The 24,247-nt window shown below is 45.7% G+C and overlaps 1 long non-coding RNA gene across 2 annotated transcripts; it reads left to right on the top strand.

Annotated features, from left to right (window-relative positions):
* Positions 1-1,442: 1,442 nt before the first annotated feature.
* Positions 1,443-22,113, top strand: LOC104153988 (uncharacterized). 2 transcript variants are annotated; one of them, XR_696362.2, is made up of 4 exons: positions 1,443-1,635; positions 16,491-16,780; positions 21,088-21,758; positions 21,904-22,113. It is a non-coding gene; the product is annotated as an uncharacterized lncRNA (long non-coding RNA). The 2 variants fall into 2 exon arrangements; XR_011140467.1 differs by lacking the exon at positions 1,443-1,635 and adding an exon at positions 8,633-8,794.
* Positions 22,114-24,247: the final 2,134 nt, after the last annotated feature.

Raw genomic sequence — 24,247 nt, 5'->3', positions numbered from 1 at the left:
CCTATGTAGACTCATCTCCAAACGACAGTTACAGTTCTACTCTTCTGTAAGAGCAACAGTTTGGAAACAAGACAAACATGACGTGTCTTCACCTATCTGGCGGGTATAGTAAGTGTGACTCCGTTCGTCTTGGCATAAATGCTTCTCATTATCAGTGATAATGCATATGCTCGGGGTGCACATCATTTCCAACCCCCCCCCCCAACTATGCGCAGAAGCAGGTTCTCCTCTGCCTTATATGTACTTCCATGTACGTGCAAATTGGGACTTGATTAAAGGTTGCTTAATGTAAATTTTTTTCATCCCTAGGTTTTTGAATACACTGTCTAAGAGGCTTTTGGAGAAGATCTACTGGATCGTGCCAGATTTCTGAAGAGATGACTCCAAAAAAGCTTATTTTTCATTATCGTATAGTAGTTCTGCTTTCTTTCGGGTAGGACTACCAGCAGTCTCCTGCAGCACAGCTGGAGACCTGGAACGTACTGAACGCACTGAACTGAATGTGCACGGAGCTGATGGCTCCATGGGGGTAGATCCCAATAGGGCATCAATAGGTTTGGCCTCTTAGTGACTAGACACTCCTACCCATCCTTTCACAGCAGGAAAATGGTCTCAATAATTACATTTAGCGATTAGTGATTCAAATTTAGTGATTCAAAAGTGCATTTATAGGCCTTACGCAGACACTTCTTAGCCATGAGGCAGACACATGCACACATTGGGAACCTTGCTTTATTCTGTATACATTGCTAAACTACATCTTGTTCAACTGCTGTAATGCTCCTGTGCCCATGGCTTCTAAAGCAGCGTTAGCATTTCTTTCCTTTCATTCTGCACCCGCAGATTGGATTCTGCTTTTTCGGTGAAGAGGATGAACTGGTCCAAAATGCCTTTTTTCTATCTTTAGCAGGGGAGTCCTGGACAAGGCCTGGGAACAGCTAAGAGACCTTGGTTAATAGAGCAAGAAATATTAGCAACTCTAATCCCGCAAAGGCAAAATTCCTCGACTTATTGTAATTCTAAGGCATAGCACAAAATTTCATACTGAGGATTTTTCCCTAAGTTGAATTTTTTGCCAATTATATGTGAATATTGCAAGAACATTGCGTTGAGATATGCTTAAGAGTTTCTGAAAATTGCAAGAACCCGTGTGAAGTTCACTTCCAGACTTTCAAACATGGTTTTGCAGTATGCATTCAGGAACCTGTGAATTATCTGTATCTTAATTTTTACTCATTCCCTCTCCTTTTTTTGCCGTATGATATCTGCATTAATTATCTGAGAAGGAATCACACATGGAACCAATACCCACATCGCATATAAAAGAAACGAGCATCAGCCCTTTTCCCTTTCTGCCATCATCCTTTGTATCCTCCCAGAGTATCAGCTGCTGTGTGTTGGCTTAAAATCTCTCTCCTTCAGGGCAGCTGAGCAGCTTTGCATCAGCTGACTGACTGACCCTCTTGCACAGCTTGGTGTGCATAGAGGCTTGGGGATTTTGAGGGCTGGTGCTAAAGAAAGGTAACAAGCCATTTCCATGCCTTCTTTTGATTTGTTTTCCCCACCCAAAGGTGTAGGTGAAGAGGACTACAGCTGCTGTTTTGGTTACTTCTTCTTGGATTGCTTCTACAGCAGGTACTGTGCAACTGCAGTGAAAGAGGATGCGGCTGCAAATGGCAATGTAGCTTCTGCTGGAGCCTTGCTATGGTGGGGTTGGCAAAGGTAGTGGCATAGAGGACTTTGTAATGCAAATGGACTGTGTCTCTGCACAGATGTTTCCTCCCCTGGGTACTAGGGGAGGTGGGGGGGGGGGGGGAAAGCAACTTAGTTTAGGAGGGAGCACAAACTCTGAAACCAGCTACTACCTGTTAGACGGTTTGAATGAAGAAATGTCCCATTTATGCCTCTCTGAGGTTTGGCAGACTTTTTTCCTGTCCTCCTGTGAAGTCCTGTCCATGCGTGTCCCTGTAAGAGGGAGTCGTTGAGCCAAGAGTCCTTATAGATCATCTACAATGTTCTCTGTTCCAGTAAATAGTAGGTGGAAGTCATGAAAGGTAAAGCAAAAAATCAATGCGTTCAGCTGAATGACACTTACTACTGTGGTCTCTTAACTTGCTGATAGCTCATTTAAAAAGCAATTTAAATCTAAAGGCACATTTTTTGTTATCTTGTTTGTTCTGGCTCATATATGTGATAATGATTCCCACCCTCAGCCACATTTTATAAATTGCTATTTTAAATAAAAGTGAAACAGTTCTATACGTTAAGGTTTTTCGGCTTCTATGTTTTGGCTTATCATCGCTTTTTCCAATACTGCAATATACAGTGATATATCAGCTTAGGGCCTGACTTGTCGTGTAGTTTCCTTAAAGGAGACAACACAAAACAATCCACAAAACGATAAGCCTAAACACAACAGTGAATTGTTCATTTGGGACTTTGTAGACAGATGACCGGCAACATCCTAGGCTACTAACACAGCTTAAGATCACCTCGGAGTGCTTGTGTTGTCATATAGGGCTCACGAAAAAACAGTTGCCAGTCAGCTTCTCACATGCAGAAGTGGCTGAGTTCAAAAGTCCCAGAACTGCAGTGTTTTCTTAACCTGATACGAGCAGTGGTGTTCTCTGAACATGCCACCATTATGCGCTAGTGCCAGGATATGAATAACAATCATAATCCCTATTTTAAAAAATATTAATGCTTATGATGACCTCTTATTTCCCCAGATACAGTATTTTGAGGTTTTCAGCAGCTATTTTTCAGATGCAAACAGTCTGGGCAGGCTGGTTACTTCAGCATTTAGAACAAACAGTCTAAACATGGCCTTAATTTTTTATTGTTCGCCCTGTGTGTTAGAGATAGATGTTGCAGATGAGCAACTGATATCCCAGGCACCGTATCAACAAGTATCTGATCTTGATTTCCAAGAAATCAGTGGATGTTTTGCCTTCAGTGGTGAGAGGCAAGCCCAAATCTCCCATTTTCCCATGCTTTCACTTGGGGGTCTGTGGGGGGGCGGGGGGGAGAATGTCTAGGTTTTGTGTGTTGAGGAGAACCTCTTGACAGTGCAACTTGCAATCTATTGGCAAATTTCTTAGACTTTGCTCTCATTTACAGTCACGTGCTATATTTTTGGCAGTTACAGAAATGACTTACTTTGTAGGAACTACACTAGGCAAGCGTGTAATGTTTGCCTGTCTAAATACTAGAAAAAGTGCTATCAGATGACTGAGCATCCTTGAGGACTACAAGTGACCTCAGAGTTCAAGAATTTCAAACCTGTGGTACTTAGCAATAGTTTTGCCTGGAGATTGTATTGCGGTCTTTTTTTTTTCCATCCTTCCGGATCTTTACACTAGAGGTAGTTGCATCAAGATAGAGGGTCTGGACTGTCTCCAAAGTTGTGCTGACAGACCTATGGCTTCACTTTTTTTTGGTGTCCTCCTCCCTCCTCCCCCCATTTGGGGAGAAAGCCGTTGCTAGAGTAACTGTAATTAAAATCAAGTCTAACGCTTTGCCTCTGGACTGCTCTTGTGGTCGTCAACTGGTATGCAACTTAAACGGGGCCCCGAAAAATCCGTGGCACCAAACCCAGGCACTGCAAGCCACTGGTAGCTAATATTTTGAAGTCAGTTCTCCATGGTGTCCCGCTTGTCATCTTTGGCAATAAAAACGTATTTAAGGCTGAGACTTTGGATCTCTTTCCGTAATCTGAAGCAGTGGCAGGATACCGTCGTTCGCTTGCTTCTGTTGCGAAATCCGCACAGCGGCAGGCAGCTGCGAATGACGGACTGTTTGCCGGTTGTGCTGCCGTTGTTCTCGTCAGCAATGTTAACTCTTAACGTAGACGAGCGTATTTTCTTAAAGTACGCGCCTGCCCGTATCTTACTGCTGTGATGTGAACCTCTATCTCTGTATACGGTACCTACTGGGAGGAATGATCCTGGCTGTGCCTCAGCTGCTTTCATTAGGAAAGTCAGGATGTTGTCTGTCTCCTGGCAGACAGGGTTGGCTAACGGTTGCCATCTGCTCAGCGTTACGCGTGAAACTTCAACAGAAGCTCACGCAGTTGAAAGGACACGCTGGCTGCTGGTCAGCCACCGAGCCTTTGCGGGGGCTTTTGCTCAGATACAGACCCAAGGTGTGTGCTGCAGTCCTCCCGTCTTAAAGGTAGATGGGTAGCAGCAGGGATTGCTGTTACTTTGAACGCCGCCGTTTATGGCTGCGGTCTGGGGAAAGAGGATCAGCCGTGTTAACTCGGGCGTCCTTTCCCTGCAGTACTATCAAGTTGCTACTCAGAAACTCGAGGAAAAAGAGTCTCGCTTAGAATATTATTTAATTTTTTGCCACCGTTTACTAACATAAACGCCATCACAGGTGGTACCCCGAGGTTCCAGCTTCCCTTGGGTTTTGTGACCGGGTTACCAGGGTGGGCGCGAGTGATCAGCACGTGCCGGCCGGCAGCGAGCGAAGCCCTGCGGTGGAAGCTCTTCGCAACCTTGGGGGTCTTCGGGGGCGTTGGAAGCGAGCTGTCTCGCTTCGCTTGCCAGTCCGCTAGTAGTTATCGCGGTCCGGGGGGGATTCGGGGGAGCGGCGAGGCCCCGCGTCCGGGGCAGCGCTGGCGCTTGCACCCAGCTGGGTCCGCGCTGGCGCTCCTCCGTACCCGCCGCGGCTGGGAAGCAGGAGAGTCGGCAGGCGCGACCGTTGCGGGCTTTTTGGAAGCAATCTCATTCTGTAAGGTGCAACAGGGTCGTGGGGACCTTTATGAATTGCTGTTTGTTTTATCCTGGGGCACAAGAGGAACGAAAAGAACCGCTTCCAATAACCACATCAATTTGTCTGCGCATACTGGAACAGCTTGATATGCTGGGCACAACTTAAACATGGCTTAATTCAGTCTGCAGCTCAATTAGTGCTCTGTGTTTTTTTTTTTTCCTGATACTAGAAAATCTGAGCAGGTTCTTTTCTTTCCCTGTGGCAATGCATCTTTTGATGTCCTAAGCCATCCGGAAATCATCTAATAAATCCAAATGCAGAGAACCACAGCTTGAGATTTATGTGCTTGAAATCTTACGGCTTCTGTAGAGCCACTTAGGATTTATGAAAATCTGTTAATGGTCAATACATATTCCTTTAATTATAAGATCGGGAGTCTATGCTATGCGACAGTTTTCTAGGTTTCCCTGGTCAGTTCTCTCAGAGATGGTCCAAATAAATGATTTTTTTGTTGTTGCTTAATCACTATTTTTATTTTTCTTTGGCCTGGCGGCTGTTAAGTTTTCTATGTATTTGCTCCCACTTGGACTGCTATTTTGCGCCTCTCGTTTCCTCGTATGTCTTCACACTTTCCATCATATTCTTTGAGCCCTTTACGGAGGGCTTTGTCCTGCAGGCTTTCCCCCGGCAGCTGCCAGCCTCTGCTAAGGTGCCGCCGCTCCTGCCGGTGCCCTCGCCTCCGGGGTGACGCAGGACCTCCGTCCGCTGCCTGGGAGGGCAGAACTGCTCCTAGCTTAAAAATCATATATATTGTCTACCTGGCTCCATTTTTCCTTCCCCCCGTCAACTTGGTTTTGATGGAGGCTTGGTTGTGAAGAAAGTTAAGGGATTCAGCCCTGCAACGTGGTACTTGGCTTTTTAACTTCTTTTATTTATCTTTTTCCTCCCCTGCTATGCTTTGGATCTTGTGCCTGTGCAGAACTGGCAAAGCAAGTGTTAAAAATTTTGCCCGGTCCCCATAAAATCTTGAGACTGGCTCAGAAATCACGAGGCTGTTTTTAAAAGATTAGGGCTCTTTTTTGTTTTGTTCCTGGATTTTTTTCATAAGGCCTTTGCATACATTTGAGTCACGTTTTCAGGCTTTATTCTGCAACCGTGGGGGCTAAAAAGTTATCTTTTTAGAACAAAACTGGAATTTGCGGTCCTCGCCTTTTACTTGCGAAAAACTGCAGTAAAATTGGGAGAGGCATTAGCTCTTCTGGTCTTCTAAAAGTAGTTTCTTACAGTGGACCCCCCTCCCTGCGCTGAGGTGGTTCTCGATTCCTACAAACCAATCTTTATTTTAGTCTGTTGCTTTTGAAAAGCCAGCACATGTGTGCAACCTCTGATCAGTGTGAACTTAATGAGGAGCTGTTAATAAATAGTTCCATATTGACCAAGAAATGAGTTTGTTGCATCTATGCTTCGCCTCCCTTCCCCAAGGCTACGTGATCTCTCCCAAACCCTCGCCGCATGCGGCTGATCCAAATGCTGTGTAATCCTTTTGATGCAGTTTGCTTCATTTTGAATCGGCAAAGCATTCTGTGTGCTTTTAACCTACATGTTACACCCCACACCTGTAGGGGGGCTGCTAATCTAATTTTGCTTCACAGTGGTGGTAGCAAGCAGGTCACTCATGGAGTTAATGTCAGCTGCTCCGCTAATTACCGTAGGAAAGCCATCCCATCGCTCCCAGTGAAAATGTCCCACTCCAGCATGTGAAGTGCTTTCAGTGCGCTAATTCTGTTAATGCTGCATTTTTTTGCTTCGTTTGATCTATGCAGTCCATATCCCAAAGTGGGGTAGTAAATCCTCAACCAGTTCCAGAGCTGGAAAAATGTGTAGACGAAAATATTACTCACTACGTTTTGGGGGACTGTTTTCTGTTGTGTTTGGTTTGTTTGTTTAAGTTTATTTAGACTGATCTTTCTTGGTACCTTCTAGCTTATAGTGGCCTTAATCCTCTGCTCTGCCTTCAGGGGAGTTAAGTGCCAAAAGAAATTTGGACCTGGTCTCTCTGCTCCTCAGACACTGAAACGTAAGATGAGAATGCAATGTTTCACTGTTGCAATAGCTTAAAAATGGAGGGTCTCGGGAAACATGGCAGTGGCAGACCGTACAAATACCCTTAAACACAGAAGTAAAGGAGCATCCTGAAACATCTGGGTGGGTCTCCTTGGCCTTGCAGTCATCCCTCTGCATGAAGTTCCACAGCAGCCTCAGTCCATGAGCAAGAACCTGAATTAACTGAGCACGGTACTGTGGCAAGTGGCGTGAGGACAGCAGAGACGTAATGCCATACTGTCCCTACTAAAGATATCAGCCCGTGCAAACTGTCTTACCTTCCTAGGTTTAGAGTTCAGCAGGCTTTAATGTTCTTCCCACTGAATTAAGTGAAGATGTTCGTACTGGCTTCATTACAATTTCCTTAGGCTTCTTCTGAAACTTGGTCAAATCATACACTCATTTCTACTGAAGCTCACATATATCTCCTTTTAAGATATAGCAATTATTTTTTTTTCAGAATTTATTCAAAAGCAACATGCTTTTGAAGAGCAGAAGAAAATGTGGTGCTTTGGGAGTCATTGGCGAGGTTGGTTTGAAAGGAGCTGTGTGCTCTAAAGGAGATGCGTTCAAGAGGACAAAATAATAAAAATTGAGGTGTCTGAGCTTCCTCCAGGCATTCACCAGTTCACTTCTCAGCTGAAGCTTCTTTATCTTGAAAAACTTCATTAAAGTTATAAATGAAAGCCAAAGTGAAGTTTGTCATTCAGTTGCCTTCTTAACTATAGCGATAGCAGCGCTGAAGTACTCGGGCAGCTAGAGCTTATTGTGGTTAGCAACATAGCAAGGGCTGGCTGACGGCAACTCTTACAGGAGCATGTAATGACTACTATTACAGTACTGAGCAGTATTCAGAGTCCCCTCTGTGCCCCGTCCCCAGGACCTGTGTTAGTTGAAATTCCCTGTACTGAGTCTGAAGGCGTCCGTGCTGACGTGTTCGTTTCGGACTGCTTCTAGCTTTCTGTTCCTTCAGTTTTTACAATTATGAACTATATAAAAATACAATAAATCATGATATCAGACTTAAACATACTGCTTATTCTACAGTGAGCAGAAGCCGTTGCTTAGAACAAAGTTACTCTGTGCTTACATAGCAATGCTTCTTCCGCGTTTTTGTAGTTTTGGGCGAAAAAAAAAACCCTCCTGCTTCTGAAATGAGCTTAAGTATAAAAAATTGCTGTCTAAGCAGAATTATTTTGTCCATGCTTAAGAATCACTGAAGTCCATGGATTTCGAAGACGTAGGAATTAGCCTTAATAATGGGGCAGGCTGCCAATAGGCACACTCATGACATGGATATATTTATATGGACCTCCATAGAGTTAAACTTGTGTGATAAGACTAGTTACCGTCAGAATAAATACTGCGATATGGTCCCGAGGGACAAAAAGGTGGTGTTTTGCAACGCGTCAGTTATATTTCTCCCATTCCATACAAATCATAATGCTCTTTATGCCTCTTTGGAGAACTGCACGTACGTTTTCCATGTAGAATCCACATGTGTGTTATCTGCAACAGCTGTATTTGTGCAAGCCCGGGCATCACGCACCTTCAAAGAGCTGGGGCTCTGTTTAGAGCACGGCAGGAAGCTGGGCGCCCTCCTGCTGACCAGGAGCTCGCACCTTTATTTTGCGCTGTTTCCCAGGGCTGGCTCGGCTCGGCTGCCTTGTGCAAGGGCTGGCTTATGGCAGATGGCCGATTACCATAAACAGGAGCGAGCCTGTTGTGTGCGTATCACGGCGTAACCAAGCAGAGCGCAGCTGTAGCTAAGCACGTGAAAGCAGCATTCGTCTTCCGCTGTACACTAATTTTGACCTTTCCAAAGGAAAACTGGCGGTGTCGTTTTGAGCAGATGGTGAGCAGGAGTGTGGTGAAACAGCTGTGGGGTCGTTTTTGAAAAGTTGTGCCGGGCTCTTAGTGGGTTTGTGCTGTAGTCTAGTTCGTGATATCGCTGTTTCTCCTAGTTCAAAAGGTGAGCCGCTTGCTAAGCATGGAGTAAGTGTGGAGGGGGGAGAAAGGGGAGTTTGAAAGGGAAATGGGACCCCGCTTCCATATAAGAAGCGGTCAGTGTTGCTTTACAACTTCTCAAACTTAGCATGCAAGTAAATCTATGAGCAGTATGTAGGATTTTCCTTTTGGTTTTTAACTTTTTTTCTTCAACAAAGAAAAGCTTGGCACACCACCGTAGCAAAATGCTTTTCTTTTCAAGGTTTCTATTTTGGAATCTTAGCTTGCTGCAAGGATATTGAAAATTCATTAGTGACTGAGCTCCCACTTTATAAGTTTTAGCTCAATAAAAGTTGCCAAGAAAGAGTAGCCTACAGTGCTTCATTTTTTTTTTTTTTTTCATATATACTCCAACTACTTGATCCTGAAGAGTACAGCTGAAAATAACTTTCATCTCCTATAATGCAATGTGGGCTCTGGCATTCTGCACGACTGGATTATTCAAGAGAAAATAAATTGCACAAAATACAGTGGTCACAGAGGGTCTGTGGGATGGACCTGGGCAACATGCTGCGTGCGTGAGTCGCTCGCTGACTGCGGGACAATTGCAAACATCGAGCTGCCAAACTCGCGGCTGTCAAAAGTGTAGCCATTCTTCTGAGTCCTTTTAACCTATTGCTTTGTATTTAACTCTGTGTTTGACAAATTCTAACTGGCTGCAAAATCAGATGTGTTAGTAGTTCTCCATTTTTCAGAGGTGGGAGGTGAAGACATGAATGTTTAAGCAGCCAACAGGTGACATCCTGGCATGACTTGGGGAATTTGTCTGTACATCCCCTGCCTTTCCTGCAAGGCTATGAAACTGTTGCTGCGGGAAGTGCTGTAGCAGTCACAGCCTTGTCTGTGCCAGTCCACGGGCTCGCCGAGCTGGGTCTCGGCTGCATCGCGGCTCGCCAGGACAAACGGTGGCGGAGCTGCCTGAGGCAGGAGCTGGTGCTTTCTCCCCGCCTCTGAAGGGACGGGGCTAGGAGAGAGAGGGGAAACGCACAGCAAGAGAAGTGACAAAAGGGGTATTTCAACAGGCTTCTGGGGAAAAGACTGAAAGCTGTGGGAAGTTTTCGTCTGTGTAGGAGGGCCTCACGTTGCTGGGCTGGTGGGGGGAACAAGCAAAGTGAGAGAAAGCAAGCTGTGCGCTAGTTGCCTGCCCTGGTGGGTCCTCACAGACCAGGGACAGCAGATTGGGGCGTGGCCTTGCGTTTAGGGACTTTGTGCTTCTCCTAGAGCTCTGTGAGCCTGCGCTGGTTTTCCAGTCGTGTGATCCTGTTCCTGTGTGTGTGTGGCTGGTTGCTCCATCACTCGGGAAGTCCGCATTCACCCGTCATTATCTGCGCCGCACCTCTGTGCGTTTCATCCCAGCAAGCTGGTGACGTGCAGGGAAGTCGACAGAAACACCCAAGATGGCCCAGCAAGTTGTCCTTCCCTTCGGTGGCTCCCTGGCACTGGCCCCGAACAAACGTAAATGTGACTGTAAAAGTAGGCATGACAAGAAACCCGAGAGCACATGGTGGAAGTAACTGAAGAGCTCAGTTACCTCACCGAAAAAAGAGGATAAACCTTCACTGACTGTTTCGGACGCAGCACGGGGTTGGCCTTCCCAGGGCACAGCTGGTGCCACTGCTGGTGGGACTTCAGCAGGGGCCGCTCAGGCGGCCGGAGGAGCTGCAAGGCTTTGCTTCCTCCCTGCCTCACAAGCACCCCGAGCCCAGCACCGGGCCACTGCGGGATATGGCCCTCTCGGCCCATCCTGGCTCTTCTCCAGTCCGTCCCACGCCCGTGAGGTGTCGTGGAGGCGGTAGTCACCGGCCAACCCGAGGTAGATCTCCGTCAGCCCCCTTCGCGTGCCTTTAGCAAAGAAGTGCTGATGTCTTCTGCATCAGAGCTGCTAGTGGTGGCTGTTGCACACCGTTGCTCTGGATTCGCTCAACAAACTCCTGTCCTTAAAATGGCATGGCCGTGGCAGGGGCCGTTGTTGGGCAAGCCACGGGCGGCAGGCACTGCTATGAGCTGCTGCTGTTTGAAGTAGGGTAGGCAGCAATCTCTGCGCGCAACGCTTTGAAGTGATCGTTTTCGCTAATCAAATAGAGCACATTCGGGCTCGCTATCAGGTTCCATCTGATCACGGGACAGGCTGTTATTAATCCCTTATCAATGTAGTGCCTTTGATTGAAATCTGTCTCTCTCTTTCCTTTTTTCTCCTCTTCCCTGCTGGACATAAAAGACAATGGAATGGAGAGGGCCAAATTGCTCTTCTGGGCACAAGAAGCTAATTGTCCAAAAACAACAGGTCATTCAGGACCACGGGAGACTAAGGACAGTGGCAGAAGCATGAATATACAAAAGTGCCTACTGTTAAGGCCACAGCTTTAAGTGTTTAAATTCAAATCACATTCCCATTTGAGGTTCAAATTTATAGAAAGAACATGCACAAAAGGGTTTCAGTGTTTTATGGAAATGTCATCTGATTTCTCAGGGTGCTCCTGATCGCCACGGATCAGAGCTGAGTGCAAGGGGGGCTGCTTTCCTTGCTGCAAGAAGCAAAAATACTGTAGGCTGTTTTGGTTTGGTTTGGTTTGATGTGCTCTGTGTTAGTAAATAGCGTAGCCCGTCCGTGTCTAGGCTCTGGTTTTCCGACCGTGAGCTTAGTCCTTGGCTGGAAACGCTATTGTTCTTGGATCTCTGCCTTGAACTGCAGAGCTCAGATGTGGGGAGGAAGAGGAGGAACCAAGCTAAAAATAAAGTGAAACAAAATGCTGTTTATTGCTATGGAGCAGAGAGAGCTTTCCTAGATGTCTCAGCCATTCTGCCTTTGCAGGCAGCGTAGACTAGCGTGCTTCGCCTTGACGTGCCAGAGGCGAACGTCTGTACGCGGCCCTGGCTTCCCAACGTTTTGCTCTGCCCTCTGGCAGCGTTTGCTCATTCCAGTCACAGCAACAGCGAGAGAAACGGGCTCTGCTTTCCGTGATGTGTCAGCCAACGCTCGCTTGCGTCGCAGATGTAAGAGGCAGGTCCAAGTCCTTTGCTCCTCAGCGTTGCTTGGTGCTGCCCTGCGGGTGCCGGCCCCGCGACGGCCCAGTAGTGGTCGGAGGTGCTGGGACCCGCGTAGGGTTTTCGGTAAGACTGTGCACACGCAGTACCTGTGCATACACGCGCACGCTCTGACCAGAACGACACGTAGGTCAAAAGCGCTCTGGGTTTCCTTTCATTTACTCACCTCCACAACTGGGCATAAAATGAAATGTTAAAGGGTACAGATGAGATGCACAGAAAGAAATATTTCTGCACAAAGGGCAGTAGCGCTCACTGCTGTGAGACTTCGTGCATGCAGGAGCTCAGCAGATGTTGGATCACTTATACAAACAATGAGAATATCCCCAATTACATCAGATGAGCTGTAAACTAGGCATGAGGCGATTGCCAACAGTCAGCATTTAGAAGAAAGCTTCTTTGGGACAGGACGTTTCGTCATTGCCCATTTTAGGGTTTCTGGTGCCTGCTGCTAAAATGTCCGCTGTGAAATCCTGCCAGTGGTGGGTACTTGGCTACAAGCTTAGGACTGACTCAGTGCAAGAATCATCCTGTGCCTAGAGAGAGAGAGAACTGACAGGTAGAATATTCAGACATTCAAATATTTTCAGTGAAGATCATTCAGCCAAGGTTATCTCTGACCAGTGTATCGACATCCTCTATCACATGGGTGAACAGTGGCCAAGGAAAGATCACAGAGGCACATCCTCTGCCTGGCCAGTCACGCTTCTCTTGTACTGATAAAACATTCATGCAGCTTTACAAGTTCAAAGAAATGGATAAAGAGCCTCTTTCAGAGCCATGTTTTTAGTCAGGTCTTGGTGAATATTTTATATTCAGTATCAAGAGCATTAGATGCTCAATTTCTTGAAATATTTGAACAAGCATTTTTAACTTAAAAATGCATCACAACTTTAAGCTTGGGGGTTAGTGCCTCGGTAATGAGGTGCAGTGCATTTTCAGATATTTTAGAGATCTGTTAATGATAATATTTCTCTACACGAGCAAAGCACACACCACTGACGATCTCCCTGAGGTCTTTTCCCAGCATGTACTGTTTGAGTTCATAAAGGGGAACGACTGATACGTGTCCAGCATCCAATCGGTGCATCTGCAAGGAAAATTCCCAGGTCTTGAATTCCAGTTTGGGTGTGTTATTGGTGCGTTCTGTTTCTTCTTTCAGGGCTGTTAATTTAGAGGCGACAGCAAAGCTACCCTTTCTTGAGTCACTGAAACCTTGGAGGTGCCTTTCCCTTAGCAGCAGCGATTGATAAAGCGCAGTCGGATTTGCTGCTGGAGCGGTGTGTTATAAACTGGGGCGACGGTACAGGGCGGGCAGACAGCTCCTTTGTGCCGGACCCGCAGGTCGGGCACCGCTGCCCTGTTGCCAAATGCAACTATTTTGGTTTCATAGCTAAAATATGGCTGTACTTGAAGTATCTTGCTGTAAAGCCTTCCTCATGACCTAGGAAAGGACTTGCGCACCCAGAACCGCGTATGATGATATAAGCAGTTGATTTAATAATAGATACAATCCCTTCTTACAGACTTTGTCTCATTTAGTGGAGAAAACACAACAGTACCTTTACTGTCACGCAGGTGGGTGAAAGGCTGGACTTGCCTAACCCCGTCCCAGTAACGCGTTTGTGCTCCGTCTAGGAAACGGGCATTGGCAAAAGATTCCTGAAGCAACCCCTGCCACTGCCTTTTTTGACAGTGAAGACGCTTGGTTTGCTTCTTCCTGGGGCGTTTCACGTCTCTCTGCTTACTGATCGTTAAACGACTTTCCTTCCCTCGGCTGCCGCACGTTTTCCCGGGGACAGCCGGGGTCCGGGGGCCATCAGTGGAACCGCGTGGCTGGACTTAGGGAGAGGGCGGAAACCTCCCGCTCGGGGCAGCGCAGCCTCAGCCCCTGCGGGCCATCCTGTGCTCGTACCGCTCTGCTGACTTTCCGAGGCCGGTTACCCTCGTCTCACACTTTAACTTCTCCTGAGGGGAGTTTCCACCTGGCTGGACGTTCTTGCATCCCGGGCCCTGCCTGGTGGATGCCAGGGACTTTTAACAGACGGGCTCTTACAGCCGTTGCGACGTGAAGATGCAGTAGGAGCTCATCCGGCTCCTTGGACCTGGTAACGGCAAACAGTCGCTGGTCAGGTAGTACCTTTATTTGTAAGCTACCACCCAGCAACCACTGGAAATACAAGTCCTGGGGACAGTGTTGCTAGCGTGCGGACCAGGCAGGCCCTCCACAGGCTCTGCTGGAGCTGGTGCAGCTCACGCAGCGGCCTTCCCCCCCTGCCACCATCAAACTACAGTGACTTGCTCTTCTGCTCCATCACTTTGAGAGAAGAGTCAAGCTCCTTGTTGGTTTAGGGTAGTCCTAACCCTGTCTTTTGAGGGATTTGGAAAAAAATAGAAGCAAAGAGTGGTAAACCAACCTGGCAGTGCTGTCAGTAGTGATGGCTTGTCATTTTCCACCAGCTGGGCTCTAAGCTACGGTCTGCAGGCATCGCTGTGAGCTCTGCCTTCAACGTTAAAGGGAGCAAGTTACCATCGGAAGAAAAAACCCAGTATCAAACCAACCTCACAGCCAAAACAGGAGAGAGGGTGGCGTGGGGAAGCCTGTGCTGGAGCTGCGTGAGCTGTGCAGCGGTCCCCGAGCTAGCTGGCGCCGCGTGGCCACGGCCGGCAGCCCTGCGTTGGGTGTGCCAGCTGGGGATCGAGCACGGCAGCTCGAAATACAAATCCACCTAGCTCGAGGCCTGCGAGACATGACTCTTGAAAAATAAAGTCAGTGGACTACGTTCCCACCATAAAGATACTCGGTGACTTCATTGCACCTCTGTGGAGTTATGGCACGGATGAAGCTGGCTCTTTTGTTTAAAACGTTCACCTTGCCATCAAGACTGTTATAAATCTCGGTACTAAATTAAATGTTGTGATACTCTTATTCCAATTCTATCTCCCCAAAGCGGCTGTTTGTTAAAAAGGAATCGATTTTATCACAATTCTTGGTCACCTTTCTCACGGGGAATCAAATTGAACTCCTTCCTCTGGTTTTATTACAGAACGCCATTACAGAAGGCGATTAAGGTTTTTAACAGGCAGCTAGAGAAGTATCACTTTCATTACTCAAAATGTGTGATGAATATCAAGAATGCTTCAAACCAATTGTTTGCTTGTTTGATTTGCGTGGCATAACTAATGCAATAACGTCTTTGCAAATTACATTAATTATGACTTTCTCTTGTGTTGTGGAAACAGAAATAAGAGCTTTTTTGTAATGTAACAGCAGCAATTTCTCGTGTCCTGTACTCTGCAATGTTCAAACCAATTATCTCATCAGTAAAAACATGAAAAATAGTTTAACTTGTTACAGTCATTATTGAGAAGACATGGCTGTGGTTGTTGAAAATGCGCTATCTACGTTAACACATAACTTACCAAATGCCAGAAGAATTTACTTAAAAGACTTGTATTTTTCAAGCGACTGCAGTGTAACTGATAACCACAATGGTGATAAAGAAGTGTTCTTGTTTCTCTGGTCGTGGTTTAAATTCTGCTTTCCAAATGAAAATCTGAATCCACTGCTGTTGATTGATAGAGATTTTCAGCCCGTATTGTCATAAATGTGAGTAAGATTTGGCTTAGCAGCTGTGAAAACACATTTGAAACTGGGGGGAAATTAATATAAACAAGAGGATTGGCGAGGAGTTTTTTAATACTGCCGTGAGCAGAAAGACCAGGTTGCTTCAGTTAATACAAGCAGCACATTTGCATCCCCATCTTAAAGCAGGGACCCAGCACTAAGAGCTGCCGGATAATACCGAGCCTCGGTGGCAGAGTTTTGCAGACACGTGGTGGGGGCCAGTCAGGTGCGAGACGCGGAGCCATGCCCGGAGGAGCGCTGCGGGATCCCAGCTCGCACTCGTGGGGTTTGCAGCAGGCGCTACGGCACCCGTTTGTTCTTCGCGCGATCGCGGGGGCAGGCTTTATAGCCTTTTACCCTGCAATGCTGCCTAGTGATGGGAAATACAAGTTCTTGGCCCATAGCTTCGCCGATATTTTCATCCAGCGGAGCCGGCAGCCCCGTCTCCCTCTTGCCTACGCGCTCTTCTAGCCCATGTTTCGCAGCGGTTGCGTGGTAAAGTCTGTCTGAGAACTAAGCTAGATCAAAGATATCCTAGCGGAGAGCCTCAGTTCTGCTGGGTGTGCTGTTAAGCTCTTCATTGCATTGATTTCTAAGAAACCTGAAAAGGCGGAGAAGCCACCAACAAGCAGGTTCCCATTGAGCCCTCTTACTTCGTGCACGTGGTCCGCTGAAGATTGGTTTCAAAGTCCTGCTTTGACACTTGACGGACTTTTTCAACTGAGCAGTTTGAAGTTGACTTGGACCGAGTGGTTTTATGTTCACGTAACAGAGAGGAAAATTTGGCTTCCTGAAGTCTGAAACGTTATTTTAAGCGTGATTAAGAGTTGAGCTTTGTTTTAATTATGACACTTAATGAAACACTGCTACAGAGGTGTTTTAGGACTCCTGCTGGCCTCCGTTGTACTTGATAAAGTTCTCATATGATTCTTTATTTTGTTGTGTTTTAATTCTCATGGGAAAAGCTTACCCTTTCTGTTTCCTGTAGCTTGTTAAACGCTGACAGCCAGCATGATGTTGCACAAGACATGAGAAAAGACAGCAGGAAAATTCAGAAGGAACGTAACTAAGGACGTGTCCTCCACGGTAACCAGACAGCAGATAAAAGTGGCAAATTCCTGTGACTCGCATCAGCTTGGTATTCTCTGGTTATTCAAGGACTAAGTTCTGTTTCACTGAGTCCAATTGCAAAGTTTCCGTTTGCCCTCAGATTCAGCGTCTTGGATTCATAAACGCAATATTCATCGAAAGTGGGGGAGCCAGCTAACTTATATCAAGGTAAGCTTTATTTTTCTTTAGAAAGCACCCTGACCTTTCGGTATTGCACTTAAAATGCTGGTGATATTGGTTAATTATGTTGGGATAGCGAAGCTATAATACACCGCCGTAGCGTGGGTTGAAATCAGGCCTGACGTACATCGGTATTGTTGACGTTACGCCTTATTTGTCACGTGCAAATAATTCTGTCCTCTCCTCTCCCATCCTCACATCACAGTGGTTTATCACACTAATTGTTCTGATCTCGTTATTTAATTTCATAGCCGATGGCAGAAGTGGACAAAGGAAGCTGGGAGAGAGCTATGTGGCTGACACAAACATAAATCCTTCTGATGACCTCAGTGGAGTTAAAATAAGCAAAAAATTTCCCTTTTGACTCAGTACGGGAAATTATACGTGCAGCTTGGCGTGCCCACACCCAGCCTCAGCGCCTCCTGAAGCCTAACTGATTTTTGACTGAAAGGCTTATTGCTATCGCGATCCTTGATGGTACCGTGATATTCTGCTTGGCATCGGTAACAAGAAAGGGTGTCACAGTATTAGCTAGCACAACCCTGGATAGATGTAATCCCTTGCATCTCATCAGCTCCCCCCTTAACAGACACTTCCCTTGTTATTTACGCAAAGTTTTATATAAATACAATCTATCTATATGTATATATGTATATTTATGTATCAGCATCAATAATGTAGTTCAGGTATTTCCTAAAAATGGAAAAACCCAATTGTAGAAAAAAGCAAAAGGGCAACTCCGGTAGTTTAAAAACTCAGGGCTGACTTTGAACTTTTACCTCATTAAAAAAAAAAAAAAATCACTAGCTGTTGATGGCATCCAGTTTAACATCATTACCGTAATTAATTTTAATTAAAGTATATTTAAGACTTGAATTTTTTTAACGTCATTCCATAATACCATCACTCACATGCAATTTCGCAGCTCAGCAGTGACTCATAAAATTCCTGCTAGCTTAGCTGTGCAGGTTGAACATACTGAAAATTCAAAATACTCTCTTGCAAGTAGGTTGCAGCAAATGCCAATACAATAATTACATAACTCAGTGAAATCTACGGTCATGCATAGCTCCAATTTTGTAAAATACCATTCGTGGCTTCACACAAGCCAATATGTTTTTATGGTATACCATGGATTGATTTTCCTGTGCTCCTATCAGTTCATTCCATAAAAACTGCATCTCATTTTGGGGTGGTGATGCAGGATGGACAGGGCTTTGCACGTGCTTCCAAAACCTCTGTAACCTTGGCCATCTGAGTAGCAGATTTATCTCCTCTTTCCCCTAATTGGAGCCATCCTTAAACAGTTGGTGGCTCCCAGCAGCTTCCAAAGCTGACTGCTGTGGCATTTGCTTTTGGGAAGCTGCGAAAAACAGTACAGCTGCAACTGACCTGAGAGTCAGAAACATTTGGTATGGTAACGAAAATGGTTTTGATAGGATGCTTTAATAGCAGCCAGCTTAATAGCTAATTGGTTTTGCTCTCACTGAGAGGTATCTATACACTTCTTTGGAAATTGGCTGGGAGGTCGGAGAGAGCAGTATTATTCCCTTCCTTCCTCATATAAAGCTGACACAGAAATCAGAGAGCCAAGTAGCATATGAAAGTGTGATACTGTTGATTACCTTTTACAGCAATTCAGATGAAGGGGTAAATATTTAGTACGAGAAACTCCCTTTCCTTTCCAGCCATTCCCTGTGTTTATTAAAGTCATTTCATTTACGAAATCTCCTTTGAAGGAGAGGAGAAACATTTCTTATTCGGCCTCATTTTGAACCCTGTTTTGAAAAGAATGGCTGATGTGAATGTGAGCCTTATTTTATCTGCATTTCTTCTCTAAGCACATTGGCTTTTCTGCTTAACCTGTAACAATTTCTCTTCAAGACTCGGAAAAGTCACCGAGGAGAGGGAAAAAAGTATTCTGACTGAGTAGAAAAATGAACAGAAAGATTTCTTTTATACATTTGAAAAAATCAAGGAACTGTATGCAACAAGTAAATTATTTACTGTATGAATCGCTAGGTAGGTCACCAAGTCTCGGTAAAGCTACAAATAATATTAATTGAAAAAAAGTATTGCTTCTCCTCCTGAAATTTACTGCCATCTTGAATTAGCATACTTCAAAGCAACCACTTGTAAAGTACCCAGCCAATAAATAACGCTGATGGTGCAAAGCTATGTGATCTGGCAGTTTTAAAAGGGTCGGCAAAGTGTTTTGGGGGTCTTTCAGCTTTCCGGACCAACAGCTTTTCCTACCCATAAGAGTTATTTGCGTGAACTTGTGTGTGAGAGCACTGGCTCAGCAAACAATTCACCTTTATTCTGCAGATTTCAGTCACATGAATCATTTCCGGTTCCGCTTTCCTGTTTCAGGCAGTATTATTGCCGCTGGTTTCCAAAAGGGAGAGGGCACTATCAAGAATATCCAGTTACTGTTGTTGTTGCTAAACCAAGTGAAAACAACATTGAAAAGAACATTCAATATCATACTTGAAGCCAGTGTATAGCTACTGGTGTTGGGAAGAGGAATGCAGATCTTGCACACCCTGGGAAACATCCTGGGAAGTTTCCGTCAGAAACAGGCTTGCTGGTGGCCCCTGCCGGGACCTGCTCGCGGGTTCAGGTCCTGTGCGATGTTGCCTGGGCGTTGAGCAGTGCCCGGCTGCCCTGGGCTGCCCTCACCCCTCCTGGCGTGGCCTGGCCTTGCTGCTTCCCAACGTGGTCACCCGCTTTCTTCTTTTGGAAAATTCACCCCAACTCTCTGGCTTTTGTCCTGCTGCTGCTCCCTTTGTCTAGAAACAAAAACGTTGGTGAGATCCTTTGGAGCACTCTCCTTTCAGTAGAACTCGGGAGCTGGCTAGCATCTATTGCGCAAAAATAATCTTTACAAAGAAGAGAGATGTTGGAGGTTTGTACAGTGAACAGCGTGACCCTCGCTCAAATGCTACCAAATTGTGAATAGGTAAACAAATAAAGCCAGGTTCAAAACGAAAGGAGGTGATGCTTCATGAAAGAAGCAATAGAGTAGTCCTTGCTAAAGGACGGTGCGTGGAAGCAAGAAGTTTTTATGACTTCAGTGGGAGAATGGATGAGTGCTTGAAGGAGAGACCGTTTGGTCTCTCACAGACAAACTGCACCGGGCTGAGGAAGCTGCCTGAGCTGAAAATATGTGGAGGCTGGAAGAATATTAGGAGGCAGAAGGATCCTATATGCTTGCACTGCTCTGACTCTTCCCTTGGTGTCCATCTATGGTGGCTGCTGGCTGCACAGTAAAGGGCCAGATGGGTCCTTGGTCGGCAGCAGCAGCTGCCTCGTCGTCTCATCAGTGTTTTTTTGGGAGCAGGGACACAGCCTCATACATGGGCAGAAGTTACACCTCTCCTAAGTCCTGTCTGCCAGAGGAGAAGCTATTTCAGTTCCTTGCTTAATGATTTAGTCTTCAAAACAGTGGGGTTTGGTCAACGACGCTGCCTCCTCAGACAGATTCGAATTCTCATGGGAGAATTTGCAGCAAGGCGAGGTGGTTTATTGGCAATTGATTCGGATGGGTTTCCTTCTCAGCAACTCAAAGATCTGGGTATAGGAACAATGCATATTAACAAAACTAAATTTTAACTTTCTTCATCTGAGTTTTTTGTTTAAACAATAAGTAAATCCATTATCTTGCTTAACTAGAAGTGATTTTTCAAAGTAACTAACACAGCAAAACTACTCGTTGTTAGCGGGTATGTCAATAGATCTATGAATAAAGGTCTACGCAAAAGCCTAATCCACAAAAGCTTTCATCATAATTTTACTAGTGTGCAATATTATCTTAGGTTAGTAGTTATACAAAATAAACTTTGTTTATTTAGCTTGCCTTTCAAGGTTTCCTAAAACAAGCAAACGAATCTCTAGGCAAGGACCTAAGGTTTCTCTGCTTTATCACAATTCATCGGAACTCCGAAATCCGAATTTCACTTGTGGGAGGAAAAACAAGAGTTTGGTTTCACATAACCCCATAGATGCCAGTGGAATAGTTTTAGTTTGCTCCACTTGATAATACGGTTCAAAGTTTCTGGATCAAATCTGATTTGAGCAAGAAGCCAGTTCAGAGGGAATTAAATGCAGTTTTTGTTCATCGTGATGACAAATTCATTAAAAACTTCATTTCTCTCAGTTATCTGAGTTTGTGTAAGATTTTTCGCTCTGGTGTGCTGAGGGCTCCGGAGGTGGAATTGATGTCGAGGGAACCTGGAACACTAACAATGATTTGCATTTGATTTCATCTTTCTTGTCGCTTCATTTTGCTGAAGAAAATTGACCCACGGCCTGCAAGCCTCAAGTTCCTGTTTACGTGGGCAAAGAGAAGCAAGCGCTGGCAGCGAAGCAGGGGGAAGCGCAGGGCCAGGGCAGCCTCCTCCCTCCGTACACCGCCGCACCTACGCAACCCTTCTGCGCCCGGATGCACGTTGATGGCGCTGGCCCTGGTCAAAGGCTGAGCTTGGAGAGGTCCCCAGGACAGTTTTGGCGGACGGGTGACTTCCACGTGGGGCAGAGAGACTGGCGTGGCTCTCCTGAGAGCACCCGAGGCGGACCGGCGAGATCCCCAGGTTGGTTACGCTCCGTGTTCCCGTCTCCCCTCTGGTTTTGGGCGAGCGCCTTCCCGCTGCACAGCTTTGGGGCTTTCTGTCGTCCCCCTGCGGATGTGGCCCCAGCATCGCCCAGTGCAGCCGCGGTGGCTGGAGTCCTCAGGGTCTCCAAGGAAGACCAGAAACGTGCTTCTGCCAACGCAACATACTTTGTATATGTGTGAAATAAGAATAAATGGCTTCTCAGCTATGGAACAAGTTTTTGGCGTACAGATGCCTGAATGTATGCGTTCCTCGGAGAGCTGGAATTTCTTCCAGGCGGCGAGTCCCGTCAGCTGTTGCACAGATGTTGCTGTCGGAAGCGCTGACAGATAGGGAGACTCAGCAAGCACCACGTAAGAAATTCCTTGTCTGTTTGCCTAGTGTACAGCCCCTCTAGTGGGCTTCGTACAAAACTCTGCAACGTCACTGTTAGCACGTTTACCTTTGCTTTCAAAGCTTTGATGGCGCTTGAACTAATTTGTTTATTTTTTCCTGAAGCGTAGAAAAGCCTTGTGAAAACACAACCTGCGCTGGTCTCCGGGGAAGAAAAGCAACTTTGTTCATCTTCTGTCAGTCGAAAGGTACGCCACAGTCAGCGCTCTTCATTGTTCCCTTTTTCCCGACACAACACACTTAAATGACTGATCTCTCCAGGAGGGCCACTAAACTAGACTAATGTACAATAATAAAGAAGTGCGTTGCCTTTGAACCAGAATGGTTACACCTGACACTGGAGCTCCTTTATCAGATGCTGTCGATGTCTAACTCACTCTCCAAATAATAAACGTAGAGTATTTCTGATGACAAAGTGTGATGATGTACGGAACAGAGTAGCTGGTGCGTACCTCAGAGTCTGATTTTGATCTAAGCTCTGCTGCTGTAAAGCTGGAGTAACTTTGAAAGAATACGAGAGAGATGATAGCAGAAGGATGCGGGAAGCAACGCACTGAATAGGCAGAGCTCACAATTTTGCGATAAGGTTTGCTGGCAGAGCACCTGTGTGCTTTACTAAGGCACCGGAAGTCGAAGGGATCCCCGGGGTGATCACCTCTCTGCAGATGACTTCTGGCGGGTTTTGTAGCAACTGCTCCCGTGCCAGGGGATACAGACCTTTGAAAAGTTTTCCAGTAGTCATCCCGGGACCCCGGGCTCAAATGGGCTGGGAGAAAAGGTGCTGCAGCCTGAACTCCCTTCTGCATCCTTGGAAGGGGCAGAGAAAGCTCCTGCCCGCTTCAGCTCTGGCAGAGGCAGTCCCTGCCACGCACCGTAAATAATTGTGCAGAAGGTACTTTTGACTTTGTGCGCCCAACCAGAGACATTCTCACAGACTACAGAAAGGGATAAACTACTCTGGGGCAAATTCTGTCATCCCGAACCAAGCAAGGTGCCCACAAAATCCTAGAAAGCTTATTCAAACGAGAATTACTGTAATTGAGCCCAGCAGTTTCTCTCTATTCTTCTTCATCTTGCTGTAACTCCAGACACTCTAACCTGAACCTAACTCCCCTTTTTGCTGGGAACTGTGCACACCCACAATGAAGTGGATTTTATATACAATATTTACATAACTTTACATTTAAATTTTATGTATATATAACACATTTTCATATATATATTCACAAAAACATTCGTGCGTGCGCGCGCACACACACACACACATGTATGCAATGATCTAAACCTTCAAAAGAAGAAAACACCTTTGGAGGTGGAATAAAATCAGTCATTTATACCATTTTTGAAAGCCTTACATGAGGATGTCCCTGAATATGTAGGACAGTCCAGCTCAGTAATATCAGCTTTGATACTTTGAGTGGCATATAGAGAAAATGTCTTGCAGTGATTAAAGAGAAGTAAACTGTTACTGAGTGGTAACCAATGCTTCATGCAAATGCAGAAATGGCTTGTTGAGTATAATATCCTGTGATAAGTGTTTTGATTAACCTCATTTTAGGGAATTCTGATATACAGCAAGAGCAAGAAGATTAAAGGAATTTATGTCAGTTCCATCTTAGATCTTTTCAACCCTTGACTCTGGTGGGAGATAGAGAGAACCTCTCTCTTGAATACCTTTAAGTTTTAGAGAATCCTGAATTAATTTTTTTTTTTTTTTACAGGTGAAGGATCAGGAAATCTTGTTTGTGAGGCATTAATTTGTCACCCTTTTTTGATGTGCCCACGCACAGCCATTAGCACCAATGAAAGTTAAAAAGAACCACTGACTGCCCTATGTACTTTATTAATTAAAAAGTACATGTGGGGTCAGTTACGTTTCAGCTACCTACCCCGCATAAGAAGAAGGGTTTACAAAAGCCACTTCCACTGACAAAATGCTGGGAAAAACCTGGTATATCCTAGAACGGAAATGGGGCCAAAATGTCTGTAGTATGGAAAGGAAGGGTTGACACCATTCGCGCTGTCTACTTAATGTTGGGAGCAGGGGGACACTATGGGTAGTTTGTATTTACATAAATATACAAAGAGCTTTAGCAAGAGTGGGCTTACCATGGAGGGTCTGATGGCAGGGAAACGAGGGGTTTCTTGTGAACAGTCTCTGAAATCGGAAAGATAAAACATTGCCTATGCTATTGAAGTCTGTAAAAGCCAGAGTGCAGATGCTAGCTGGTAGGAACAGGTACTGAGGACCTACCTTTAGCTCTTTGAAACTCTGAAAGGAGCTATGTTGCCTGAACTCTAGTTTTACACTCAAAAAGGGCTCATAAAATTCTGGCCGTGAAAACCCTAGCTTCTCCCAGAAGACGCAGGTGCAACATTTATTGTGAAACTGTTTTTTCTGAAGATCTTAGAGATACGACAGAAAAAAAATCTTCCAGCTGAGAAATGA

The sequence above is a fragment of the Struthio camelus genome, chromosome 3 (assembly GCF_040807025.1).
Source record: "Struthio camelus isolate bStrCam1 chromosome 3, bStrCam1.hap1, whole genome shotgun sequence".
Lineage (NCBI taxonomy): Eukaryota > Metazoa > Chordata > Aves > Struthioniformes > Struthionidae > Struthio > Struthio camelus.
Note: the sequence above shows the minus strand (reverse complement) of the source record. Positions and strands in the feature narration are given on the sequence as shown.